This window comes from Poecilia reticulata, linkage group LG9, assembly GCF_000633615.1.
Source record: "Poecilia reticulata strain Guanapo linkage group LG9, Guppy_female_1.0+MT, whole genome shotgun sequence".
Classification (NCBI taxonomy): Eukaryota; Metazoa; Chordata; class Actinopteri; order Cyprinodontiformes; family Poeciliidae; genus Poecilia; species Poecilia reticulata.
Genome location: NC_024339.1, coordinates 3,952,406 through 3,959,534, shown reverse-complemented (window position 1 = coordinate 3,959,534; position 7,129 = coordinate 3,952,406). Strand labels below are relative to the sequence as shown.

The window sequence follows — 7,129 nt, the reverse complement described above, 5'->3', positions numbered from 1 at the left end:
GTAATATTAATGATAAAATAATGGTCAGTGCAAAGTAGCCTACAAATTCTTTGTTGGGGGGCGGTGAGGGACCTGGATAAAGGCTAGGGGGGCGCTGGCCCAAAAAAGGTTGAGAAACACTGAGGGTATGCTCTGAACTTCTTGGTTGCTAGATAAGCAAAAGTATTCTCGGGACTTTCTAAGTATGCTCTAAAGTAATGAGAACACCACAGTTTCTAAGTAATAATAAAAACTAAGTGTTCCTGTACTGGAAGATTTTTTTTGGATTCTAAGTTTGTTCTAATTTCTTTTAATAGTTGCAATAATAAGAGTCTATCTGCATAATAATCGAAAAATTGGTCTAATATTGGTCTAAATAGTGAGTAATCTACAGTTTCTAAAAACATAAGCTAAAGAGTGACTAATAAACTAGAGTCTCTGAATTAAAAATTTGTTCTAATTCCTTTTCTGGGTTAAAAGTGAGTACACCACAGTTTCTAGCAAAATAAAACAAAAAGAGGAAAGGACATATTAGGGCACATACAACACTCAGACAAAACAAAGACATGAGTGAAAGCGGTGACATCACAGGGCCATGAAACCATGTTGCTCAGCCTCCTCGGCAGAAGTCCGATAAGATGTTATCAAGGTATGTCCTTGGAAGTGCTCATCTCCACAGCTGCATGGATAACAAGAAGGGGTGAGGTGGAAAGGAGCATTGTCTTCAAGGAGATTGGAAATATGCAGCCCTTCCAAGCCAACATGGGAAAAGCCAATTCAGATACAGAATAACTTAGATCGGGTAGATTATAAATTTCAATCATCCCTAAAGTCTGTCCAATACATTTCAGTTCCCAATTATTCAAATTAGTTTAGCCATTCCACTTTAACCGAAACTAGCAACTTCTCCAATACCTCAATGTACTTTTATTGATACAAGATGGCGACACACGGTTGGTTGGGCTCTGTGTTTGCCTCCCACAATTTTAACTTTAAAGCCTTTTTGCCCAGTGTAATCCTAACTAAGGATTCATTTGACGGATCAACGCAGCAACAATGGAAAGACAATTTATCTGAAGGATTGAAGCAGCAACAATGCAAAGATACAAGCCAACAATGGATTTAAGGTAATCTCTACACCGCTTGTGGTAGGCTTGCCTCAAACAGACAATGAAGGTGGCCTCACTTTCTGAAAATCTTTCTGGCTTGACTGTTTCTTCTGTTCATTATGGGATTTCTGTTACACCGCCTTCTTCAAGCTGAACAAAGACAGGACTCTCAAGGTGAAATCACCATTCATCTGAACTATTTTGGCCTTGAAGTTCGAGCCAAACTATTATGCTTAAAAAAAATCAAGCCACTTGAAGGAGATATTGATATTAGCACATATGGCCTTCATGCTCTTGTTAGTGGGTGATGTACAGCTTAATCCAGGACCAAACAAATCCTCTGATGCCAGTATCGAAGGGCTACTTACCAATGAGCTAGGGCTGGTTGCCGGAGATTGGGACTCTGGTGACGATGGCGGCGATGTGTAAGGCAGGGGCACCGCCAGGAATCGTGGGCAACCTGACAAAAAATTTGTTTGGGCCCCCTCGTGCAGCTGCTGTTACAATTTTTTGAGTCTATTTGACCCATAAAAAGCGTCACAATTTTAAAGGCTTGCATCTGCCTTACTTTCTTTGGTTTAATACTAATTAGCATAATATTTACTGCTCATGAATTTAACATCCAACAGTCTACATCCATTACTGAAATGTCTCCCCGTGAGCAATAGTCAAAAGCAACATGCAACTACACATAAAGCAATCCAGACTTCTAAAAATGCTATGTAGTTGCATTTTATTCAAGCTGTAGTACATAACTTTAATAAAAAATATGTTTTCTCCATATTTGTTAAGGCTCTCACAATGTCATAGCAGTTTGTTATGAGACAGATAATCTGTAAAAACAATCAATCTCCTCCACCTTGTCCCTGAATTACTATTACTGGTTAAAGTAATGCACCATTCTGACCAAAACAACGAATCAGAACTAGTAGGACTCAGTACTGTCAATCAACCTCATTCACTCACTGCAAAATGTGCCAATGGTGGAGAAACAACTTATCATTACAAGAAACYGTTTATCTGCTGTCATTGGTAGCTATGCTAACTAAACTGAGCATTCACAGTTTGAATCTGCACAGCTCTGTGCTATGCTAGCTGCAGCATGGCACAAATCGAGGGGGAGGAAGGATGAGCAGCACCACATGAGATTGTAATTGACCGCATTAAAACTCTTTTGCAACTGACTGGTTGTTTCTAGCACTGGGAGAAGGCAGAGGAAATAGATTTTTCACATATTATCTCTCATATCATACTGTCACAACATAATTACAGTTTTAAAAAAAATGTGAAGAAAATATTTTTATAAAGGTTACATACTGCAGCTTTAATTTTACTCATCGGAGTACGGGTCAGGAGGGATGTGGGTTAGAGCTGCTGCTGACTGACTCACCTGCTGTTAAGTGGTAAAAGGTACAAATTAAATACATGAATATGTTGGTAATTTTTTTCCTTAATTCATTAAATGCTAGTTAAAAAGAGGCAAACAGTAGGTTGTAGCTAAGGTAATTATGCTAAATGGTTGATAATCTCACACAGTCTACCCACATTGCTTGGAGAAAAACTGGGTTATAAATTAACACTCTTGCCTTCTCTCTCTCCCTCTCTTTTTTTTTAAACCTGATTTTCTAACTTTTATTAGCAGCATAGTAACAGCCACAATCGTCCGTGTCTTCCACTGACTGCTTCTGAACAATGTCACTCTCAAGCGGCTCCAAGCAAGAAAGAAGCATTTAATGCAGATAGGGGAGTTCAGGGCAAATATGGATGTGTGTTTTTTGATCTGGGAGTGGGAACATAAAATTTTTACTGCTAAAAACAATCTTTGAAAATACAATATGATTAATTTTGTAATTGACAGGGCCCCGATTTTTTATTTTATTTCTATGAACAAAAAATAAATAAACTGTGGAGGGCCCCCTGTTGGTTAGGGCCCCTAGAATTGTCATTACCTTTCCCCTCTATACAGCGCCCCTGTGTGTCGGAGCGTGTGTTTTACATCCAAGAACATATCGGACAGCAATTTGATGAGACTGTTTTGTGTAGTGAAAGCGTCGTGACTCGTGGGAGAGCTGCGGCTTGCTACCATGCTACAGCGTCTGATGTATCAACTCAGAAGACCTATGGCGCCAGTACACTGTCAACAAATGTTTGTATTGACCATTTTCATCATGGAGGTCCTGGGATCGCCCTCCCTGGATCGCCCCCCCCCCCCCCCACACACTGAATACTAGTTGGGATTATCAACAACGAACCTTTACGAAGAAGTGAAAGTGAGAACTTGATGGCCAATCTCAATAAGACCAAGAGACATAGATTGGGCCGATGTAAGCTAAAGACATTACATGCAGAGGCAATAAACAAACAAAAACATTATCTATTTTTTCAAACTGTTAATCATGCTAGAGTGGTCTGGGAAACCTGCTCTCAAACCTAAAGATATCTTTGGAGGACATTTAAATACAAGAAGTCTCACACCCAAATGTGAGGAAATAAGCAATTGGATCTAACTTGGATTTTTTTTATGTCTAAGTAAAACCTGGGTCACTGATAACATCCCAAATAATATGATAGATGTAACTGGATATACATGTTTCAGAAAGAATAGAGTTGTGGGGCGAGGAGGGTTAGTATTAATTTGCATAAAAGGCTTATTTAACATCAATGAGATATTTATAGATGAGCATATATCAATAGAATGCATATGTATAAATGTTTGTCTTTCACCTAGGGTTGCCACCTTTCAGAAATTAAAATAAGAGACCAGTCCCCATTTATGCAAACGGGGGGGCGGGGCTGAGGCGTTAGTGTTACTATATAAAGTACTCGGGGACCACTTCTTTTTTATTACACATACACATTTGTAGCATACCGAACAAATCGCATCCAGGTTCATTACGGGACGCTACATTTAACATCCAATTACGGGACGGTTCCGTATTTTACAGGATGGGTGGCAACCCTACTTTCACCTCGTAAGAATTTTAATATTGTGGTAGTGTACAATCCTCCATCATGTTGCAGCTCAACTTTCTATAATAACTTAACCCTTCTAGTACTAGAATTATAAAGGTTTGCATGAGCTTATTTTTTACATTTTTGGATGCTGCACAGCCATTATTTGGAGCATTTCAATAACCAATACATCAATACAATCCTTAAATCCAGGTCTTTCACAATGTATATGTTATTAATCCATAACAACTAAATAATGCTAAAAACTGCAAAGAAAAATACCAAAAACGTAATTCGGTTCATAATTTTTTTCCAATATATTGCAAATATAACAATTTCCTAATCTTATTTACCAAATTTGTCAATACAAAAAGCTGAACAGAGACCTTCTGAACCATAAACTTGTATTTTGATTTTTTTGCAGAAGTTAGTTTTTCACATACTGCCAAGTTTATGACATCTATCCAAAGCCAGAATAGAAATGTGCGTGTCATATAGACTTTGTATATGGCGGACATTTTACAACAATGTATGCTATTTGTGTCCTGTTTGTACCGTTACTGTTTCTCAATAAAGATCTATTAAAAAAAAACAAAAAAAAAAACGTGTACAGCACAAGTGGCTTCGTTTTGTACACTACTTCCTCATGGACCTTACAACAGGGCCCGCCTTTCATTGGCTAATGCCCATTTTACGTCACAGCGCAGCTATCACGTGGGTTACCGACTCACAAACTCATGCTAATGTACATTGTGGACTACCAGACCGACAGAAAGTTTTTGCGTTAAGACTCGAAAAAAAATGGTTCTCCGTCAGTGGGGTATCTGTACAGGCGATGTCAGGTATCCTGATCGTGCTGTGGAACTAAAATTCACAGATTTCCAAAATCTGAAACGGAAAGCCTTGCTTGGATCAAAGCTTGTGCACGACCGCATTTGCAGCTCAACCGTCGTAGGATCAATAAGAACAAAGTGTCTGCTGGCGTAAGTATTATTGCTTTGCTTTCTTTGCGTTTAGTGAATGAAAAAAAATAGTCAATAAGCACATCCATTATGAAAACCTTTTAGCCAAGTACAGCATAATGGCAGTACCGACACAACTTCTACATCCCGAAGCCTGTCTGTTACACAGCCTTACTTTAGCTGAGCAGATCAATATGCAAAGTATACCGTATCTGACATGCATTAAAGATTTTATTTAACCTGAAAAGGCTATTTACTAAACTGTAATTGTGTTTGCCACGCTAGCTTTTACTAAACTGTAATCGTGTTAGCCACGCTAGCTTTTACTAAACTGTAATCGTGTTAGCCACACTAGCTTTTACTAAACTGTAATCGTGTTAGCCACGCTAGCACCAAGTACCGTGTACAAGTCCTAGGCACATTCGAACCCTCAAAACCATGAATGCCCGACTTACCCAGCCTTGCAAGAACAATAGGCATCAGTGATCTTGTCCACAGCTATATTTATGCTGAGGGTCTGAGGATCTGCTGTTTTCCTCGTCGACTGGTAGCATTTAGCTGCAACTCGCACAATGTTGGAGGCATTGCGTGGCTAAAACGCAATGCCTCCAAAAAAGATGACATGAACTTGTTGGTTCCCTTGTCCATTGTCGTGGCTGATATTTTGTGAAAATCCGGCAGAAATGCTAAACTAATCGACTCAGAAATACTCTGCAGAGTCGGTCGAAACGAAACATCCCATAGAAGCTAAGCTCTGCGAGGAGGTTAATGTGAGACATGAAGTCACGTGGGACTTTCGAGGGGCGTTTCTGGGCGGAGCTTGGAAAGGTCCATAGGTGGTGCAGGTAGCTGTATACCTGGCGCAACGTGTCAGCATTTTGTACCCAGAAATAAAGTCAGACGGGAAATGAAGTCCTGTGAAAATATCTCACAATATCTTATACTGTCGACGTGAGAATGGGAGATCCAAACCAGGAAGTGATTGCACAGATCTAAAAACCATATAGATGGATATTGCGAATGGATATGCCTGTGTGTTTGGTTTCTCCGTTTACTATAAATCTGTGAAGTCGTAAATGCAGCCATGTAGCGCTTCTGGACATGTGGATTGTCGGAAAAGTAAGTAAAATTCTTACGGTTATATATATATATATAAAAAATTACTCTACCTTATGTGGTTCGAATTCTACTGGCATTTGAAAAATATTTACATGCAACTCAGATCGCCGGCGATCCGGCCGCCCAAGAATTGTTAACAGGATTTAACAAAAATAATTACAGTGAAGTAATTATTTTTGGAGATTTTAATATAAACTGGATGGACAATAAATTGAAAAAAAAAACAACAAAAAAACAACAACAAAGCACTGACAGCAAAATTAGATTTTCAATAGTTAATCAATGGTCCCTCATGTATCACCAAAAACAGTCAAACCTGTTTGACTGTTTTTGGGGTTTGTTTGAAAAAGATTACATTTTTTCAAACAAACCTGGTCGAATCGTAAAGTTCTATAACTTAGTGTGCGGCTTATCCGACCACAATATCACTCTCATTGGAAGAAAATTACCTCTAAATCGTTTTGTCAGTCACTGTAATACACAGAAACAAATTATAATACAAATTCCAAGAAAGGATGTACCCAAATTTGAGGCCAAATTAGCAAGGGTTTAATTGGGTTGATGTTTCAAACCAGAATCAGACAAATGATTGCTGCAATACATATATTCTCAATGTTTGTAATGCTATGAATAAGTTTCTTAAAACTCAAACAAAAGGACGAAGAAAAATACAGCTATCTTTGGGTATCGGATGACATTCGGCTGTTAATGAAAAAGAGAGACTATGCCCTAAAATCTTTTCTTAAAAATTAAAGGACCACACACAGGATGAAAAATGGGATTTTCGACAGCTATTGACACCTTGTTCTGCCGTGCGCATTGTTGAGGAAAAATGACTATTTTTAGTGTTTAACACAGTTTAAACCTCTTAGAACAAATTTCTTAAGTTTGAACAGGTTTGTGTTAGTGATTTAAAACCCGAAGAACTATTGCTGGGTTAAGCATTTAAAGTACAAAGGAGAATAGAGATCTGCAGGAGAGCTTCGGCTCAGACCCCTGGGGTCTTAT

The 7,129-nt window shown here is 38.6% G+C and overlaps 1 protein-coding gene across 1 annotated transcript in view; it reads left to right on the top strand.

Annotated features, from left to right (window-relative positions):
• The window catches only part of zbtb26 (zinc finger and BTB domain containing 26), a 1,115,122-nt gene that overhangs the window by 381,102 nt on the left and 726,891 nt on the right, over positions 1–7,129 (top strand). The gene's annotated exons all lie outside the window — the stretch shown is intronic.